The sequence below is a fragment of the Halyomorpha halys genome, unplaced genomic scaffold (genome assembly GCF_000696795.3).
Source record: "Halyomorpha halys isolate HHAL.00 unplaced genomic scaffold, Hhal_1.1 Scaffold1582.1, whole genome shotgun sequence".
Taxonomy (NCBI): domain Eukaryota; kingdom Metazoa; phylum Arthropoda; class Insecta; order Hemiptera; family Pentatomidae; genus Halyomorpha; species Halyomorpha halys.
This window is the reverse complement of record NW_027106787.1, coordinates 18,248-41,245: the sequence shown is the minus strand read 5'-3', so window position 1 is coordinate 41,245 and position 22,998 is coordinate 18,248. Positions and strand designations below refer to the sequence as shown.

At 33.0% G+C, this 22,998-nt stretch overlaps 1 protein-coding gene across 1 annotated transcript in view; it reads right to left on the bottom strand.

Moving 5' to 3' along the window:
• LOC106690117 (neuroligin-3) overlaps positions 1 to 22,998 on the bottom strand; it is a gene marked incomplete at its 5' end in the record, with an annotated part of 84,269 nt that overhangs the window by 60,161 nt on the left and 1,110 nt on the right.

Below are 22,998 nucleotides of genomic sequence, written 5' to 3'. Positions count from 1 at the left end.
TTCTTCATTGACTATGACTAAAAATAAATCCATTATCTTTACGTGAAATTCATGACTTTATCCAACATTTTTTGGATTGTCCGATTTGGGTCAAATATGCACCGTTTTGTTCTATAATTTTTGCCCATTTTAAAGTTAGCTTCATAATGCCTCTCTCATAAGAGTCTTCGACCCTATTGCCAAAAAACTCTCGTAAATGATTTTCATAATCTTCTCTTGATGCCAATTTCTTATCACTAAGAAAGTTTTGGAATACAAAAAAATATTATAATCGCTTGGTGCCAGGTCCGGCTTTGATGTATTGAAACTTCACAACCAAGCTCCCGTTGTTTCTGGTGACTATAGATGTGTGTGGCCTTGCGAGTTAAGGAACCAATATTATAAATTTAAACAATTGCCCCTTGCCCAACTGTAGGTTCAGTCACTTTAGACATATGGTTCCATGTGTTCACATTTCCTAACAAAAAGAAACTCAATAAAAACAACTACGTTTCCAAAAGGCCCTTGAGACCATTCTAACAACCCTTTCAAGTATCCTTGGCCTGGTACTTAAGCAGGTACATGCTGTCATCTAACAATGGACTTGCATCAGTCAAACTATTTTATGGTTAACATATGTAAGTCAGTGCACAAAAGTCTTAGGTCATGGTCCCTTTCTTAGAAATCAGACCTCCCAACTTCTCGCCACGCCTTTTCCCCCTTCCAGATACTTTACTTTTAAATCTCATAGGCTCTCTACCTCCCCCACCTAGTCTCCTAAAATTATCCGATTGGTCAAAACCCCTTCTTCTATTTCACTATTTTTTTCTACCCCCTCTTCCCAAGTGTTTATATATATTTTCTAGACTAGATAGCTAAGTAAGATATAAGTTAGAAGATAGAGACTGAGTAACAGTAACATGTTGTTCTTGTAAATATATTGGAATAAAGTCATTTTAGACTTCACTGATTTTTGTGTGTGGCCTTGCGTCGTCTTGATGGAATACGACATCTCTTCTGTTGGCCAATTCTGGTCAATCACTACCTTCAAGCGATCCTGTTGTTGACAATAAAGATCCGAATTAAGTGTTTGGCCATATGGAACCAACTCATAATAAATGATTTTGTTGCGGCCAACATATGATCGGTAATTGATTATATGACCGATGATATAAAAACAAAACAAATCCGCTCTCTTTTGTTTTTTATACTGCAAACGGATAGATGACTTCTAAACGCCTCAGTGTGCGCAAATATCGTCTCCATTGTCTCCTCACTACGCAATCGTACTTGCTATAATTATTTTGTTGATCTACTTCCACGAGAACTTCCGCTCAGGAAAACAACCACAAACGGGACCCCCCATCCGGTGATATAATACTTTTATTTCCTCTTTTGTTCAATATAATTTTTTTATAGTTTTAAGTTGAGTTTTCTTTCTTTTTATTTATTTTTCTAGTTTATATATTTGTATATATTTTTTTTAACAGTTTATTATGTTCAATTACTTAAAATATAGTGATAACAAAATTCGGCAGTTCATGTATTTTATTTTCAGCACTATTCACGGTTAGCAAAGTTTCCTTTTGAGCCCCTACCCGCCGAAATAAATTCCTTTCCATCAATCTACCACTTGCCTCACATTATTAAGGCAAAACAAATATTATAAAAGGAAGATGGTAAAAAAACAAAAAAACAACTCAAATAGACATAAAACTATTTAATTTGAGCCAATGTTTCAACGTAGTGCGTAGAATGGCTTCATAAGATTAATTACATTTATTATTGTTTGTGTTTTTTTCTTTGATCGCACACGGACCATCGATTTTCTCTGAATATTATAATTATTAGTCTGTTGTCTGTTCGATGAAATGGTTTCTTCATACCTAGATGTTCTCTCGGAAGGTGAACAATTCTCCCTCGACCAAAACCTCGACAAAAGGAGGTGGAATTAGCCGGAGGGACGTTGATAGATGACCGCAAGAGCCAGCGGGACTCTGCCCCAGCCTAATATACTTACGGTCTCTCTTATCTTCTGGTCTGTAATAAATCGGTTTCCTTCCTGGCTATCTCCTGCAGGAGGCTGGTCTCTTCGTCTTCGTCTGTCCGAGGTGTTTATCTACGGGCTGAGGTCATGGGGGTAGAGCATTTTGTTGTAAAGGAAACCTAACTATGTGTGAGGATAATAAATGGAATAACCGATAAGTTCACCAGGTCGTCCATGATCCCAAGGGAAGAAGAAAAGGAGCTACATCACCCCATTTCTCGATTACTTTAATGAAAGCTGTTTCAAATTAATGAATCTTAGACTTAATTTATAGAGTTTGAAACGATAATTTTAAGTTGTTTTACTTAAAGGATGAATTGAAGGCTACACAACGTCGAATTGAGGAAACTGCCCATGGTCAATATAATTCAGGTTATGACATTGGAGCAATGAAGATGGGCGTGTAAGGTTTTATTCCCTGTGTGGGTGGCATTGGTTTATTCCTTCTTCCCATATATACCCCTGTTATATCTTATCTCGGGAGACAAGTATTGCTATGTACTAGTGGCAGATTATATATCGGATGCCAGGAAAAACGCTGAAGGCAATTATCCAAAAATAAGTTAATTAATTGACTATGAATTGAGTCCTAAAAAAACTATTATTATAATTGGATTCCTTTCCAAAGGCTGTTTTTGTGTTTACCAGTTTACCAATTAAATACCTTTATATTTATAAAATGTTGTTACCATTAATTATATAGGATAATAAAGAGTATTAATTAGTTATATAATAGTATATAAACTAGATAAAGAGATTAACTATTTATTTACAATTTGTTATTATGATTACAATGATTCAAAAAGATTATTACATGATTACTTATTAGTTAATTTATACTTATAGCTGCTGATGCCGTGGGATGTAGTGCCGTAGGTGTCTTCTGTTTCATAAGGGATGTCCAGATCTCGTGGCCCTTCTCACGACTTCGTCTGGTCGAAGTGCATCCTCTAAGTCTGCCTCCTGACTGTGGTCCTCCCCCGTCTAAGCCTTCCTGTTGAGTGTGTCCGTCTCTCTTCTCAATTTTCTCTGTATTTTTCTTCCACTTCCCTTTTGGGGCGTTATCTTATTTTTAAATCTCCTCTCTGATTGGGCGTCCCCCTCCTCTGGGCCGAGAATGTGTAAAAAAAGTTTGACATGTCCAGGAAGGGCCTGCACCTGGTTAATTTGATTCTGGTCCCTCGTCAAACCTGTCATTTTTGTTAGAACACTTAAAGGTTAGCCAATCTAATTTTCTCAGGGGCCTCTGGTAATATGACAAACTTAATAAAGATGTTTTCATTTCCGGGGACGCTAAAAGCTTCGCAGAAGGATACCCTGACCAGGTATAGGGGCAGATGACGAAACACCTTAATAATACCCAGGATTGTCAAAAGGTCAATACATAGCAGTATCACCTTGATGTATCCATTCCAAACACATTTCAACTATATCTTTAAAGTTCTGGAGATGCCGGGTTTCCGCTTACCTCATATCCTAGCGAAAGGAAGTGGCAGGAATTAGAGGAATGTTATGGAGTTAATCTCGATGTTTCAAATGTTGCTGATGTATTCGGAAGATTTATAGCAGTCAGACATAGCGTAAAGGAATTGTTCAGGGAACCCCCCCCCTCTGAACGAATTTAATGCAGTGGTGTTGAAATGCTACTGGCGATGGTGAAATGAAATGAAATGAAAAAATAACTTTATTCTGGGACATATGTCCCCTAAGAATAATTACATGGTTCATATAATGAGATTTTTATCTGGCAAGCATTTACAAATTTTCAGATAGTAGAATGAAATTACATTGGTATATTGGCTTTACTACTGTTTATAATGTTAATCAATACCTGCCTATTTATTTGATTACAAAGATGTGGAGGTTATTCAATAAATGAAGGAATAGGTGTTGTTTAATGGAGAGAATGGATGAGGACTGGCGAATGGAGATGGGAAGAGAATTCCAGAGGGAGGTTGCACGTATGACGAAGGATTTGCTAAAGAAGGAGGTTCTATAGGAGGGCATATATAAATCATTCGGATAGGATCTGGTGTTTAAGGAGTGGATGGATGAACGAAGAGTGCGGGAATCTAGGATATAGGTAGGTTTTTTGATGTTAAGAACTTGGAATAGAAAAACACCAAGGAGATATTGCCTTCGGGAGGTTGGATAGAGCCACTTCAACTCGGAATACCAGCGGGAGACTTGAGAGCACCTAGGGAACCCAAAGATAAATGGGTTTATTGCAAGACTATGCCTCCTATATTGCTGAGGATCTTAGATCAGGATTATGGTGCTGCTCTCTTTCGGAGGGTTGAAGTAACAACTGCCCAGACGCCATTGCCCTTCTAGAAGTGATTTCATCACCTTCCTAAATTATTTATAATTGTACCAATGGAGTAGAAAACCTTCAGGAAGCTGCTCACCCATTGCGTGCGGAGAGGAAGGGGGAGAGAACTGAACACAACAGAATAATAAGTCTTCATGAAACCAAATCCAAATCGACCAACAAGTATTTGCAACCTAATATATGTATTCAACAATCAAATTAATTTACCTAACAAAACTAATACAAATTGTAATCACCTTTGGCAAAACACAATCAACTGTCATTAATTATCTAAGGATAGTTCCATTAAATTTTGTTCATCATAATTATAATTTATTTCTTATACAGTCCACTTCTTCATTCAAACCAGCTATACGAGGCTATAAAATTAATTTGGGTAATATACCCCAATTTATACTCAGGGGAATACCCAAATCTTACAGGAATCTTAAAAACAAAGTAATCGTGAAAAATGTGTCTCCGGTCTAGCTTTTCTTTGTATGTAGGTTTATGTGTGGTTGAAACAGAAACCACATATTTAAATGATAATATTAGGTATCGATACGGTCCAGTGTAGAGCGGGGTTACTCAATTTAAGTGTGAAACCGTGGATACATATTGATAACCTCCTGTTATTCCGAAGAAAAGGAAGATACCATTCCAACCTGTCCCAAGTATTATGAAATCAGAATAAAATATTTTGGGTAGCAGGCCTACTCTCCAGAACAATTATTCACTTATTAAAAGGCTCTTGGTAACTATGTACGATGGGCTACACTAGAAAGAGCTCAATTGGTTGATATTTTAGGAATTATTGCCATACGAAATTTTGTTACCATTGCTTTGTTTTTTAAAATAATAATTAATATATTGTTATTTTAAATTATTAACTAGTTAAAATCATTGTTTTGGTTTTTTTTTTAAGTTTTGGAATTTTTATGTCTAGTAAGAGCTGTAATAGTCGGAATCGACGAGCAGTTTACTGTCTTTTCAGTCTTGTGTGAGGATTCCAGGTTGATCGCTTGTCCAGATGTAGTCCAAGGGAGCAGATTTGTTGGACAGGGATAATTTTTTAAATATAGTTCTTCATTTTTTTTTTTAATTATTTATTTAATGTAATTTACAACTGTACAAAATAATACAATAGGTAAATTGTACTATGTTTCATATACACTTGAAAATTGGGAAGGAACCACCCATTGGTGGTACTTCAAACATTAATTTAAATTAGAAGGTCCCGTGGCCATCTTCTTTTCAGACCCCTCGGAGGATAATCAGGGATTGTTAAGGATGAAAGATTAAGAATTAATGGGTTAGGATGGTTAAGGAGTTTGGAATGAAAAGACGCATATCTGTTTTGGGTCAAATATGCAACGAATGGGATGTGGATTCCAATTAAGTCTTTTGTCAAGATGGAGTCCTAAGTATCGAATCTGTTCAACCGGCGTTAGTGGAGTATCTAGAAAGGATACTGTAGGACAGGAGGGTTTAGGTTTACGACGGAGAGTTTACGACTGTGATCTGATGGGATTTGTCAGGATTTATTTTGATTCTCCAGTTTTTACACCATTCTTCAATAGATGTTATGTGTGCCTGTAGTGTTTGTGATGCATTAGTTGGGTCGTGTTTCTCATTTTAAAATCAAAATAATTGTTTTATTTTTTTAGCTTTATATTTTACGTATTTTTATATGAAACTTTTACTCTTGCATTTGTTACTTGTTTTTTATTCTTTTCATTGTATCTTATCTTTGTATTTTTATTCCTATCATTGTATCTTATCATTGTATCATTTTGTATCTTTTTAGCCCTGATGAAGCCCTACAAAGTGGGGCTAAACGTCGGAAAATAAATAGTTGTAAACTATTTTTGTTTCACTTTTGACCGCAACCATCTTCTTATATATCAAAATAATTGTTGGTTTTAGGCCCCAAAATTTTCCTCAGAATTCTCCTTTAGATTCTTTCCAATTTTTCCAGATCCCCAATTATTTTTAGTGTGTTTTCGATGGATAGAGTATTTTTTGGGTCTAACTACTGTCTGAAAATGTCTCAATTTCGTGTTTTAGGATATAGATTTTTTGTTGTAAATTTTTTGTAATGTAATACAATCCTTCCATTTTTCGTACTCTATTGTCTTTTGGAGTAGCATTCTTTGGTTTTTGTTGGATAACAATTCTCCGAGATATTTAAAGCAATCAGTTTTCAATACTGTGTCGTTATTTATCTTAAGGCACTGTGGTGCATCAGATATGTTCGTCATGAATTGTGTTTTTGTAAAGGATATTTGCAATACTAGTTTGGAAGCTTGGTACTGTAGAGCAGAAATTTGTTCTTGAAATAATTATTTATTATATAATAATAATTTTTTTAATTAATTTTGACGAAAAATCTGAACATCATCAACTGCTCTACGGTAAATTAAACTAGCCTTCAAATTCTGCTTTAGTTTAGGCACTATTAGGTATTTATAAAGTTAATAGTTCCTGAGATATAATTTTCCATTCCATTCCGAACGACGAGAAACATTTTTCGTTATATTTTGTATTACTTTTTATTATTTGGAAAACAAATAGAAAAACTATGATTTAAGAAGTATTGAACGTAAATAGCAATATTAGGGATCATAAATTAGCAAATTTACTTTAAATGATGAATTACGTTTTTTGTGTTGTTGGTAATTTTAAAGACAGCTAACTAATTTTTTGTTTTCTCAAACTATTGTAAGCAGTCATCGACTTTGATGTTTGTTTGTTTGTTTTGAAAGGGCGTTTAACAGCCTGGTCATCAACGCTCATTGGCTGTTGGTTTTGGTAAGGCCTAGTTGTTCCACAAAGTCATATCTTTCGTATGATGTGCGGATCTCACATCATCATATCATCACCATCTCATATCACCAGTGGGACAGATTTGAAAGGGTGATGAAATGCGGATAAGTAAGTGGCTATTCTAATTTCAAAAATAAGGCAAGATAAGTAGATAATTATAATAATTAAAAGCTGATTATTAAGTTAGTCTTATGAATGAATTTGTTTGTATTGTATCCCTAAATGCTCCAGAGTTAATTTGTAGTGATTACATTCTTCAAAAATGTATTTAACGGTCAGATTACTATGACATTTCGAACATTTTGGAGGGGCCTCTCCTGTTATGAGGTGGATGTGTGTCATTTGGATGTGGATGTGTGCCCCTCCTGTCATGTCCTTTTCTGAGTCATCAATTTTAATTAATAACTAAATATAGTTTTCATTAAAGTTATAAAAAATTGGGGTGAAATAACTTATTTTTTCCCCCTGAATCTTGGATCTACAAGGCAGGGATAAAAACAAGGTAGGTTGCTCGGCTGAGTTCTCTGGGTATTATGAACAATTTTATTGATTTTTTTTTTACTACGAATTATGAATTTGTACACAAAAATAAGAATTTATTTTAGGTTTCAGCACACCAACAAACAAATAGACAGAATAATTTAATTAAAATTGATTGTAAACCAATGTTATTAGTTATTGGGTTAAAATAAAAAAAAAATAAAAAAAATAGATGAAAGGGATGAATTACTTAGTTTACGAAGTAAAGACGTGTAGGAAGTGGTGAACTCTGTTCGGAGAATCCAGGAAAATCCTTTGGAATAAATCCCTTTACAAAACATGAAACATTCAGAGTTTACTCTCTGAAAGACCAGAGTTTCCACTAAGCGGGAAAAGTAGGAATGGTTTTAACTAAATTGAATCGAAAATGCTATATTCTACTTACTCAGGTACTGTAGGCCTGTTATATAGCGCTCTAGAAGAAGTCTGGCATTTTTCCTTATCTAAAGAAAACCACGGTGAAGATTTAAGCTGGGAGCTTTAGTGCCTACATCGGGCCTCAAAACTCAGCCTAGAACCATCAACTTATTTACCAAGTAGATTTTACTTATTTCTACTTCGTGGGCAACTTCCTCAGTAATAAATAGGTAGTAATTTTATTTCCAATAGTAGGGGGCCTTTAATACGACGTATCCATGGAGTTAACACTGATTGATTTTAGTTGTGGGGGCTTTTGGCCGTAAAACCCTAAGACCATCAACGCCCACGTTTCTCACTTTATAATTCTATTTCAAGATTTGAAATTCTTTAATTGCTAAATAAGTTTGAATAATTAATTATTTTAGATTTTTTTAATACATATGATATCTTTTTTGGTTTAGATCTTATTCAAAAGAATATTCCTTTTTAAGAAAATTAAAACCATTTCTATGTTTTTTTGGTCATCATTCAGGGCATCTGAAACACTCGGTCCCACTCCCAATCTACGTAGGCTCATGTAATAGAAATGACATTCCTCAAATATGTGACTGACTTTAAGTACACTCTTCCAGTATTGACATTTTGGCGGTGGTTGCTTATTGATCAGGTATGCATGAGTTAAATTCCTATGACGTATTCTCAATCTGGCTATAGCTACCTCCTCCCTGCCATTGGAAAGGTTTGATGTGGTCCAATTGATGTTAGTAAATCAATATTCAGATAAAACAAAATTAACTTTAAAATAAAATATTAAGAGACTTGAACACCTGTTGAACAGATTCGATACTTAGGACTCCATCTTGACAAGAGACTTGCTTGGAATCCACACAAAAGACTGAAACGACAAGAAACTGGTCGTAGATTCCGATTGCTACAACACTTACTTGACAAACGCTCTAAACTTCTCATTCACTACAAAATATTAGTATACACTACAATAATCAGACCAATTTGGACATATGGAATTGAGCTCTGGGGCTCCACCAAACCATCAAATTCTTGCCGCATCCAATCGTTACAATCCAAAATCCTACGTAAAATCCTTGATGCTCCTTATTACGTCACAAATAAACTCATTCATAAAGACCTTAACATCCCATTCGTTCATTCGTTGCAGATTTGACACAAAACAGATATGCGTCTTTTTATTCCAAACTCCTAAGCCATCCTAACCCATTAATTCTTAATCTTTCATCCTTAACAATCCCTGATAATCCTTCGAGGCGTCTGAAAAGAAGATGGCCACGGGACCTTCTAATTTAAATTAATGTTTGAAGTACCACCAATGGGTGGTTCCTTCCCAAGATTTTCAAGTGTATATGAAACATACTACATATTTACCTATTGTATTATTTGTACAGTTGTAAATTACATTAAATTAATAATTGAAAAAAAAAGGATTTTTGTTTGAGGAAGGTGCCCCCCTCACAAATTCACGATGCCATCTAGTGTTAGATATAAGAAGTATTAGGCTTGGGTAGCCATCTTGGTCTCTACAATGGAAGATTAAACAGCATCTAAAGAGCCGTATCTTTTTGACTGAGATCAACAAATCACGATGAGTGAATAAACTACACCCCTCTCAGGCAAAAGGACGGTGGCAGGATGAAAGAGGGAAGATAACACAAGAAAATAACAAGCATATGCACTTTAAAATAAATAATTTAATTTATATCCATTTTAGTCTCAAAACTTTTTATTTTTCTTATAAGTCTTACTTTAACTTTAAGTGATAAAGCTTTTAAGGAATAGTGACTGTGATAAATGATTTTGGTTTTAAGTGAATATTGAATAATTATAAATTGTTGTTTTGACCTGGACAGAATAGCCTGCATGGAGTTAGAGTTTTTAAATTATATAATTCCAAAATTGTATTAAGATTGTCCCTGAGGGTGGCCAGATTGGCCGAAACGTCGGACTTAAGAAAAATAAAAGGTTTTGAGACTAAAATAGATAGAAATTAAATTATTTATTTTTAAAAAATTTACCAGTCTCAAGAAAGTGTTAAGATTATAAATTAAGAATATGCATTTTCAAAATTTCAATAGCTCACCGTGTAACCTACAACATCTTCAACACAAGTAAACTACAGCATCTATTATTATATATAACACCATTTATTATTTTGTGTAACCCCATTATAATCCACAATTAAAATTAAATATTAAACCACATTGTAGAACCTTTTTGACAAACCTCCATATAAGCATGTGTATTGTTATTCATTCAAGAATAGAGGCTTATATCCATATATCACCATTCTTCATTTATTTTAAAACTCATCAAATACAGTTTATTTATTAAAACCAGGAATACCATTAATAACAGTTATTTTGGGTAATATCCCTGTTACTGCGGGGAATATCTAAATTACTAAGATCACTCAAAATTGTCCTCTGTAATTAATTACTTGAAGAGGACATAAGGCACCTGCCATCTATTGGCAATTCAATGAACTAGTAGGGGTGCTGTACTCAAGTGTGTGAACAAGATTCTGAGCTCATAGCAGCATTCTCTTAGCTTTTGTTTAATAAATTACTATGAGTGACTAATTCTACACCCCAACCAGGCGAAGGGGGAGAGGCCAAGATGAAAGAAAGAGAAGATAAGGAAGCTTGAATATCACCAATCAATCATCTGCGTATATCACCAATCTAGTAAAATTGCGCCATTATATGTATTACCTTCATTCAATCATTTACAATAGTAATCCAGATTGTACCTCTCTTCAGTTGTAAGCCCCATATGATCAGTTTTTTGTATTAGTTAATCAAGACTTTTCACAGCTGACATCCCAACCCATCCTAACACAATCCTCACTACGTATGCCGATGACACATGTCTATTGTCAGTGAATAATGATCCTTACATTGTATCCCAAACCCTCCATTCCCACATCACCACCCTTGAAGAATGGTGCCAAAACTCGAGGATTAAAATAAATTTTAATAAATCCCGCCAAATCACATGTACCCTTCGACGCAAAACCCATAACCTCTTACCCTACAGTATCCTTTAATAATACCCCACTTATTCCTGTCGAACAGATCCGTTACTTAGGACTACATCTCGACAAACGACTGACATGGAATCCTCATACAAGACTAAAAAGACAAGAAACTGCTCGTAGATTCCGACTATTGCAACATTTACTAGACAAACGGTCTAAATTGCCAATCCATTACAAAAGACTGATCTACATGACTATTATAAGGCCTATCTGGACATACGGAGTTGAGCTTAGGGGCTCCACTAAATTTGATGGTTTGATTCCTCCAGAATCCAATCCTTACAGTCCAAAATCCTTAATGCTCCTTACTTTGTCACAAATCAAGAAATCCATCAGGACCTCAATGTTTCATATGTTGCCGATTTGGCAAGAACCAGATACCGTTCCTTCCATAATAAACTTCTCAACCACCCAAATCCACTTGTTTCTAACCTGGCTTCTCCTTCATTACCTAATAATCCTCCTAGGCGTCTGAAAATAAGATGGCCTCGAGATCTTCTCTCTAGTAATGCTATTGGAGTTCTATCAGTGGGTAGATTCTCCACATGTTTGTATCATGTCACTATGTCACCTACAGCAAATTTACTTGTTGTATATATGTGTATACAGTTGTAAATAACAATAAATTGATTATTTAAAAAAAAAGTTAATCAAGAAGAAAGGTTTTCTTTTCTTTGTCACCATGAACAATTTATTCCAAATCCCTTTACAGTTCACATCAGTCATACCAGCAATGACAACTAGTTACTGTTAGTTCTGATAATATCCCCCAACTACAAACAAATGTATGTCAATCAACCCAGGGAATATCAGAAATAAACTAAAAAAAATGAGAAAACATTAAATTTTCTCCAACTTATATAATCCATTATAGATTATAATACCTTCATGATTTAATGTTTTATACACAAATTAAAATGTACAGTACCGAACAAAGAATAATAATAAAAATAGGATACTTTTTAACTAATAATTATAAATAAATGGAAAGATCTGTAAAAGAGATTATACAATAATAACTATGGAGTGTTGTAATTAATTATACTGATAAGGGATCGGGGTTCAGTTCTTAGCAAAGAAATATTGTTACTAGACAAACGGTTGTGCAATGAAAAGAAATGAAAAATAGTTTATTATTCTGGAACTAGATCCCTTTAGAACTACTACAAAGGTAATTTTAATTTTATAATAACATTCATGGACCATAAAACAGTGTGGCCATACTTAATTATTACTTATATACAGAGAAGAAAAAATAGATTAATTAAAAACTAACTGACTAAATAAGTTAATAAGTAGTTAAATATAATGGATTTAAACAAGGGAAGGGTTGGTACATGACGTGTGTTAGAGGGAATGAAGTTCCAGAGATATGCAGCTCTAGTAAAAAACGATTTATCAAACGCAGCAGTTCGGCGAGGTGGAGGTAGATGTCAGATAAACGGGATTGGACAGAGAATTTGAATTGCAGGTTTTATAGGATTTAGGAGGAGTATTGAGTACTAATTACTTGGAATAGAAAGGAAGCTAGGAAATAGGTTATGTGCCTATCTCTGCTGATCTCGAAAATTAATCGTACTGCGCAATTCATAATACGTTTAAGTTTAGATTCGAGATTACCCGGGAGTCCACAATATACCAGGCAGAGATAGTCAAAATGGGGGAAAACAAGAGAGGAAAATTAGAGTTGACGGGTGCAAGGAGGTGATTTGGTAATAATTACGTTCGACCGACAGATATTCCCCAATTTATGAGGCTAGGTGGACACCAAAAGGCTCTTGAACCCACAGGATTGACTCACGGCTACTGTAACATAGTAAATAATTATCTCCCATAGTCGGATTCGAAGTCGGAGTTAGCCTTACCATTATGTAGATATATTAAATTTTAAGTAATCAATAAAATATTTAATAAATCGAATAATTAAGGTAAATACAGAAAAATGTTACAAATAGTTGGTTTTTCCCAATTCATACAGCGATTGTGAAAAAAGTAAATACAACATTGCATGTTAAGATTGATAAAATTCCGACTAATTTTGATGCAGTAATTTGTAAAAGCACTGGTTTTGGAGATATAGAATTTGTCATCATAAAGATTAAATTAAAAAAAAATTAAGAAGCATTAAGGATTTCATTCGTTTAAAATAAACAAATAGACAAATTCGTTGTCCTTAGTCACACGGTTAATAGTGAAAACAATAATAAATAATTTTTTTTCGTTTTAGTAAATATTAGCCCTGAACCGACTGGTTAATGTTCAAGATGTAGACCGAAACGTAGGCCTTAGGATTATCTTAAGGTTGATCCAGTTGATTTGGATTGGAAATAAGGAATTCCTTAGTGGAACCTCTCTTATATTTGCCTTTATTAGGCACATTAAATATTATTGCTTGCATTAGAGTTGCTCTCATACTGTTATTATAAAAAAATACACTTTAAGTCCATCTCGTGTTACGCGTTCTAAATAAAAATTATTAATTACTTAAACTCACAAATAATAAAAGCCGCTGGAATCACAATCGATTAAATCACAATCGATCGAAGAAGTTGTTCATTTGGATGGGGAGCCTCCAGTTAATAAATTGAATAGAAATTCCCTCACTTATTATCGAAAGATCATCTTCCTCAGATATTCCATCTCCTTGCCTAAATTTGGTTTTCTCTTCAACTTCGGAGGAGAATAATTTCTTCAGCGAATAACTTGACAAAAGAAAATTCGAAGAAAAAAAAAAGATGTTCTGTATATATTAGATTTTTAATTTCTTTTTTCGCCAGACAGCACGTATTAAAACTAAAAATGGAATTGAGAAATAACTCGAATTTTTAATCTTCGATGATTAAATGTTTTTTCTTTTTATAAGCCTAAGGCGTTTCGGGTATTCTTGAAAGATAAATTTTTAATAAAAATAATAATTATGGAGGATCGTCTCTTCTGTCTAGCGTCTCTCTATAACGGAATTTAATATTTAATTTGAAGAATGCAAATTAATTTAACTGAATATTTTTTATTAAGGTAATTAATAATATCATATTGGCAGCTAGAATGGGTTTATAAATTTATAGTTAGATAATAGACGATTCCTAGGAAAGCTGATTTGTAGCTCAAAGGAGTAGTGTAAAGGCGCCAATATGAGTGGATTTTTTCTCCACTTCTTACTGGATTCAGATAAATTTCCGGATTCAAGAATTTGTATTAGCTAGATTTAGTAGTCTAAGATTTTACTTTCCTCAAGGTAGTATCCTTGGTCCCATCCTCTACACCGTGTATACAGCTGATATTCCACCCAATCCTAACACTATCCTCACCACATGATGACGCAGTGTCCATGATGTATGCCGATGACACAGGTGTACTCGCAGTTAATAATAAACCGTTAATTGTATCCCAATCTCTCTAATCAAATATCACAGGCCTTGAAGAATGGTGTCGTAATTGGAGGATTAAGATAAATTCCAACAAATCCCATCAAATCACCTTTACCCTTCGTCATAAACCTACTGACTGCCCTACAGTTTCATTTAATGATGTTACTCTTACCCCTGTCGAACAGATCCACTACCTTGGACTACATTTGGACAAACGATTAACCTGGAATCCTCACACAAGACAGGAAACTGAACGTCGATTTCGACTACTACGGGACTTACTAGACAAACGGTATAAACTTCCAATTCATAACAAAAGACTGATCTACACCTTCGAATTTCTCTCGTATACAATCCTTACAATCCAAAATCCTTCGTAAAGACCTTAATGTTCCGTATGTAACCGATCTAGCCCGAATCAGATATCACTCCTTCCATTATAAACTCCCTAACCACTCAAACCCTCTAGTTTCTAACCTTGCATCCTCATCCATTCCTGACAATCCTCCGAGGCGCCTGAAAAGAATATGGCCACGAGACCAGCTAGTGTAAAATGACATAGAGTGCTACCAATGGGTAGTTTCTTTACACGCCTGTAACACTCCAATTTAACTTAGATCAGATTTACTAATGTATTATAATGTACAGTTGTAAATAGCTATAAATATATATTAAAAAAAAAAGGTTTTACTAAAATGACAAGACTACAAAATAGCAAAATTTTATAATCCATATTTTTAGTGATTTTTTTGCTTTTCTGAAAGTGTGTTTTTGTGACAGTAATATACTTTAGAACCTACAACGGTGGCACCAGTTAGAAAAATAGATTTGAGTCAGGATTAGAAACTTAAAAAAAGTGAAAGATGAGATAAATGCTTCTTACTTGTTGGGAACCCCATAAGGGGTGGGTGTGATGTGTGGTGCCTTGTAACTGAGTGAAAACAGACTAGAGGTGCCTGCAATGTCTTCAGGTCCAAACAGTACGTGATCAGCCCTACAATTAGCTCAGGTTGGCCCTTTTGTTTCTAGGTGGCGTTGATACTGATTGTTTCTTGTGTCAATAGATAGCTCCATGTTACATTCACATAATTAAAAGGTCCCCCATCTTCATCCCCACCCCCCTAAAAAACTAAAACCTCAAGCCTGTGGACTGAACAGATAAACATTTTAAAGCTTTCTTTACTGAGATCAGTCGGAATGTCAGTCCAGGCAAAGATCAAAAGATGGGCTATTATATTGATCGTTTGAAATAAAATGAAAATTTGATCTTTATTTTGGGACACTTGTTCCCCTAGGAATAACAATTTGGAACAATTTCAACAGCATTTGTCTGACTAAACTTGCTTATTTCTAGCATAATTAAATAAAACTATTATACATTGATGTTTATTATTTATAAGGTCACGGAAGATTGATAATATACATAATAGGAGGGAAGAAATTAAAAAAAAAATTATAAATATACACAAATAGAATACACAAAGTTAATAAAGTTAAATAAATATTAATTTCATCATCATATTATATTAAATATAATATGATGAAGAAAAGACAAATACAATATAAAAAATAAATAGAGGTATAACTGTGTGTAAATTATATAATATAAGCGTTATATAATAATTATTATTACACCTGCACTGACTTCTACTCCGTAAGGTACGTTCCCTATCTTGTTCATTATCTTCCTTTGTTCTTGATTTTATTATTGTCTCCTTTTTTCCATCTTTTAGATTGTATTGTATTTTAATAATACTTTTTATTTATTGATAGATATTACAATCTGCCACACAGTTGTGGGTAATAGGTAATAGTGATGAATGATCTCATACATACTAAAATAAAATAAAATAAATTAAATATATGAATAAAAAAAATTCTTAAAATATATACAAACAGAAGAATAAAGAAAATGAACATAATCAAACTATCTGTATGAAAAATAAATAAATAAATTAACTGTATTGTATTTTACATTTCTTCTTTATTTCTTGTTTTTTCCGTTTTCATAAATAGTCTAAAACCTTTTAGTATTGTATTTAATTTTTACATTTCTCTGTACATTACTTTAATTTTTCATTTATTTTTATATAACTTAAATGTTTTATCTTTTTTAGCCCTGACGAAGGCCTGGAACGGGGGACGAAACGTTTAATCACTATTTAACCCAGTATTACGCCGGGCTGAAGTGGCTCTATCTATCCTTCCGATCCCAGTACTTGTTAGCTTCCTTTTTATTCCAAGCAATTAGTACTCAACGCCCCTCCTATATATATATATTATATTATCCTATATATATATTATATATCTAAACCTGCAATTCAAATTCTCTGTGCAATCCCTACTACCAGGTCCCGTTTAGCTGACATCTACCCTCCACCTCCCGAACTGCTGCGTTTGATAAATAGTTTTTTACCCGAGCTGCATATCTCTGGAACTCCATTCCCTCTAACATACGTCATGTACCAACCCTTCCCTTGTTTAAATCTCTTATATGTCACTACTTATTAACTTATTTAGTCAGTTAATTTTTAATTAATCTATTTTTTTCTTCTCTGTATATAAGTTATAGTTAAGTATGGCCACACTGTTTTATGGGCATATAAATGTTATTATAAAATTAAAATTAAATAGTTCTAAAGGGATCCAGTCTTAGAATAATAAACTACTTTTCATTTCTTTTCATTGCACAACCGTTTGTCTAGTAACAGTACTTCATTACAAAGTGATGAACCTTATTAGTATAATTAATTACTACACTCCATAATTATTATAGTATAATCTCATTTACAAATCTTTCTATTTATTGATAATTATTAGTGAAAAAGTATCCTATTTTTATTATCATTCTTTGTACATTTTAATTTGTGTATAAGACATTAAATCAAAAAGATATTATAATTAATAATTGTTTATATATGTTAGAGAAAATTTAATGCTTTCTCATTTTTTAAAATTTATTTCTGATATTCCCTGGGTTGATTGTGACATACATTTGTTTGTAGTTGGGGGATATTATCAGAACTAACTGTAACTAGTTGTTATTGCTGGTGTAGGAACTCCATTCCCTCTAACATACGTCATGTACCAACCCTTCCCTCGTTTAAATCCCTTCTATTTAACTACCTTTTGCTTCACCGATCTAATCCATTATTATAATAGTACAGACATTTTGTAATTACCTTTTTGGTTTGATTTTATGTTATTATAAAATTAAAATTTCCATGGTTATAGTTCTAAAGAGACCTTGTACCAGAATAATAAACTTTTCATATTTGAGTTTTTCTTTGACAACACTACGATCACTTTCCATTTATTGTTACATCCGGTCAATCAGCGATCTTCCAGCATAACTAATTACGCTCCATTTTTTAAATTATAGAACTTGATGCTATTTCAGAGTACATGAAGGATTGAAATAAAACTGAAGACAAGTATTTTCTTATACAGGAGATGGTTAAATGTAATTTCCATTAAAAGTATTAAAAAAATTGCAAAGTTGGTTAAGAGGCACTTCATTGAAAACATTACGCCGCCCTACTATTAACAAAAGATGTAAAGAATATTTTTTTTATTTCATAAACGAGTTCCACTCAAGTTCAAAGCCCTGGTCGCCTATAAGCCTCTTACATCTTTTCAAAGAACCCTTTCATTCCGTAGTGTAGTGGACTAAGCAGTGTTCTTTGATGTGGGATTTGAGCCATGAGGCAGTGTCTACAGAACCCATTTTATATTTTCTTTACTTATAGAATAATGTGTATATTGGTACAAGCTCGATAACTGTTTTCTATTTATTTAAGCATAAATAGACATAAAACCACAATTCCACTAGGCAATCCAAGAGAGATGAGGAACTAGTTTACATATTACATTTTCTGTATTATGAATGGATGAAATAATAATTTTATTATTTTTAATGAAGGCTACAAACAAAAATAGAAGTCCTAATTATAGCAAACATTTATGATTTTCTATTATTTAAAGAATAATATTTTAATGTTCCGCTATTGGCATCATAGTATTGAAGAAGTACCTGATAACTGTTGATAACCAATTTAATGAAATATGTCAGGTAACTTTCGTATAAATTAAATTTATAATTGATTATTATCATTATCAAAGAATTGTATAATCATTTATTATCATTATCTAAGAATGGTGTACACAATTATTATTATTATCCAAGAATGATATAATCAATTATTATCGTTATCTAAGAATAATACAATAAATTATTACTATTACACAAGAATGAGATAATCAATTATTATCATTACATAAGAACAGTATAATCAATTATTATTATTATTATAAGAATCATACAATAAATTACTATTATTATGCAAGAATGATATAATCAATTATTACCTTTATCCAAGAATCATACAATAAATTACTATTATTATCAAAGAATAATATAATCAATTGTTATCGTTATATAAGAATCATATAATAACTTATTATTATTCTACAAGAATGAGCTAATAAATTATTATCATTATTCAAGAATCATATAATCAATCGTCGTCATTATCCAAGAATGGTATAATCAATTATTATCATTACATAAGAATGGTATAATCAATTATTATCATTATCCAAGAATCATATAAATTACTATTATTATCCAAGAATGATAAAATAAATCATTATCATTGTCCAAGAATGTACTCGTATAATCAATTATTATCATTATATAAGAATTGTATAATCAATTATTGTCATTATCCAAGAATGATATAATCAATTATTATCATTGTCCAAGAATGGTATAATCAATTATTATCACTATTCAAGCAAAATATTCAACAAATAAATTTCATCACAAGAAATTAAATTCAATTAAAACATATTTTATTTTGCGGTTTTTTTTTTTTAATTTCAAAAGTTTATGCTTTACTGCTTAACTTTTAATGCGTGAACTTAATTTCTCATATTACACACATGTAGGTGTATGTATGTATATGCCAAGATTTACTCATTTTATTATTTTTTTCTTATTCACCTTATTGTTTACAAATTTGAGTAAAAATTGTTTGAAAAATTGAGGTAAAGAACTTTATTGATTGTCATATAAAAAGTCTAATCCAATCTAAAAAAAAAATTAATTCCTCTTAATTCCATTCCTTACCATCCATTATGGTACCTCAACACCATACTTATTCAGTTTTGGAACACCATAAAAAACCTAGGAGTCACCTTTGATCAGTACTTTACGAGGAATAGTCCCATTTCCTAAATAACTCGAAAAACCATCTCAATCTCAATCAAGAGCTCCTAAAATCCTGTGATTCATTTCCTCGAAGTACCCGTCACCTCCTAGTACTGATCACCTCCTAGTATTCATCACCTCCTAGTACTCATCACCTCCTAGTACTCATCACCTCCTAGTACTCGTTACCTCCTAGTACTCATCACCTCCTAGTATTCATCACCTCCTAGTACTCATCACCTCCTAGTACTCGTTACCTCCTAGTACTCATCACCTCCAAGTACTCGTTACCTCCTTGTACCAGCCACCTCCTAGTACTCATCACCTCCTACTACTCGCTACCTCCTAGTACCAGCCACCTCCTAGTACTCATCACCTCCTAGTACTCGTTACCTCCTAGTACTCATCACCTCCTTGTACTCATCACCTCCTAGTACTCGTTACCTGCTAGTATCCTCCCTTATTCTCCCACTTTTCGACTACGGATGCCAAGGGTATGGAGGACTATCCATTGGACAAGAAAAGGGACTAAAAAGACTAATGAACTGCTTTATAAGATTCATTTTCGATATTCCTAGGCGTTCCCATATCTCACTATTCCGAGCAAAGCTGGCTCTATCTCAGTATCCAGAGACCTATTAAATACAAGATCCCAACCTATCGATTTCTATATCCCTAACAACAGAATTATGAAAAATCGTTTGCTGTCTGAGCTATCTCATTTTGAAACTCCTTACCCATATTCCTCCTTAACCTCGTTCAAACACCAACTATACAGTATAGCAACCATACAGCCCCATATCTTACACTATCAAACTTCAGTGAACTTGTGAATAATAGAAAACATTATAAGCATAGATAAATATGAAATTTAGTTCATATTTGATTTTATTTAAATATTTTAATTGATCCATTAAATTATGTTCCAAAGTTAATGTGATCAAGTGTCCCTTGTGTATTTCTGTAGGATACCTACCCTCACTATGTATTCCAAATATAGGTAAGTTGGCCACTGCTTGGTCTAACAGTGATGCTATGGATCATAGGAGGTAGAAGATCCTGGACCCTGGTCCATTGGATCCTTAGTTTAATGATGACTATGGATAAGAACATAATAACTGAAACAGTTAACATAATATCTATTCCTGGTATTTAAAATTAAAGGGAGTTGTACCTTTTGATGGGTATATTTGTAGTCATACAGATAACAATAGTGTAAGCAGAAAGAAATGGTGTAGAACCTCAAGATGTCCGAAGATATAAAAGTTGTAAGAAAAATGTGTACTTCAATAGAACAACTAACTATTAATTGAGTTTATAAGTCTTTGAAAAATACTTGAAACTTATTAATTAGGAGAGGGTTTTGAAATATTAACATAATAGCAGGGTCAACTTTTAAACTTTGCTAAGTATTGCTATCATTGGAGTTAGTGTACTTAGGAAACTCTTATTGCCCACGGCTCGGCTCCAAAGCAATTTAGCCAATGAGGGAACAACAAGACTGAAAATTAAGGGGAGCGGGGTAATTAACCCCACCGCCCCTCCCTTAGGAAACTTATTTCCCCGCCCAAGATATTACCCGCCTTCGGGGTAATAAGTGAAAAAATGGTTAATTATTTACGGCAGCCCTTGTATTAAAAAAAAAAAACTAATTATAAAAAATTATAAACCTGCATCTTAATTCACTCCAAGGAATGAAGACTTATGTAGTAAAAACTTTAAAATAACATGTTGGTTAAAAAAAAATAATCATTTAAAAACAATTTTGATCCTTTTTCTCAACTTATTCTTTTTAAACTTCCAACGTTTCGACCACTTAGGTCATTTTCAAGGATACCTACAAACAGCTCCTTTTAATTATTTTTATAACAATTTCCTTCACTTACATACTGATTTTTTTTTTTTTTTTTTGGTCTTACCTCTATTTTGTTTTCATTTTTTCCTTTAAAATTTTTAAAATTGCCGGCTAATTGCCTTTGTCCCATTTCTAAATAAATTAATCAATTAAAATACTATCATAATAACATTATAAAATGTTTTGCCTTTTTTTAAAAAAATAGATTCCTACTTACAATTTTTCTATATAATTCTTATCCTAAATTTAAAACTTTTATTAACCACTTTTCTTTCTATCATTTACCTTTGCAAACTCCAAACACAACCAACCTTCAACAGGTTAGGACTCTGTTATCACCTTATCATATAACATAATGTCCGGGAAGGGCCTGCATCTGCTTAATTTTATTCCGATCCCTCGACAAACCTGTCATTTTTGTTAGAACACTTAAAGGTTGGCCAATCTAATTTTCTCAGGGGACTCTGGTAATGTAACAAACTTAACACAGATGTTTTCATATCCGGGGACGCAGTAAGAGATTCGTCGGAAGGCTTCTACTCTAACCAGGTATAGGGGCAGATGACGAAACACCTTAACAATACCCAGGATTGTCAAAAGGTCAATACATAGCAAACCTAAACGTAAACCTGAGCTCCAAGGGCGTGGTCAACTATACTCACGTTAGAGTCTCCTTCTTAATGAAGGAGCATAAGGTGTGATAAAAGTTCTAAATAAGATCTAGACTAATAAATTATAGGAGACTATTCATTAAAACTAGTTATAAATAGGCGAAGAGGTAGGTGTAAATGGTAGAAGAGATAGATAAAATAAATATAGCATAGGTGAGGTATAATAGAGGTATCTTTACCATGTTTATAACTAGTTTTAATGAACAGTATCCTACAATTTATTAGTATAGATCAGTATTTAGAACTTTTATTACACCTGGTTATATATATTAGTAACTTGTTTCCAGTCTACCTACATGTATACTTCTTTAGATTGTTATTATTATTTCTTTTTCATATACTTTATAAACATAACAATCGTTTTGGAATGTTTTTTATTTTTATGTTTTGTCAGTCAATGTATTCAATTATCTAATTTTAATTAAATTAAATAACACCGTGGCACTCATAGATAGCAGCGGTTGTATTAATCACAAATATAAATAAAATGTCCTAACAACCAAAACAAAGGTAGACAGGGTCTGGTAAGTGAATTTTACGAACGATTAATGGCGGACTAAGTATCTGATTCAAAACCGTAGATTGTTGACCCGTTGCTAAGCAGCATCAACCAAATAATCCCCACTCACCGTTATTCTTACATTTAAATATTGTAATAAAATTATAAATTCATCCGTTTTTTTTTAAGGAAAATTTAAAAATTAATTATTGAACTTTAAACCATCATATTCCTCCAAAATCCAATCCTTACAGTCCAAA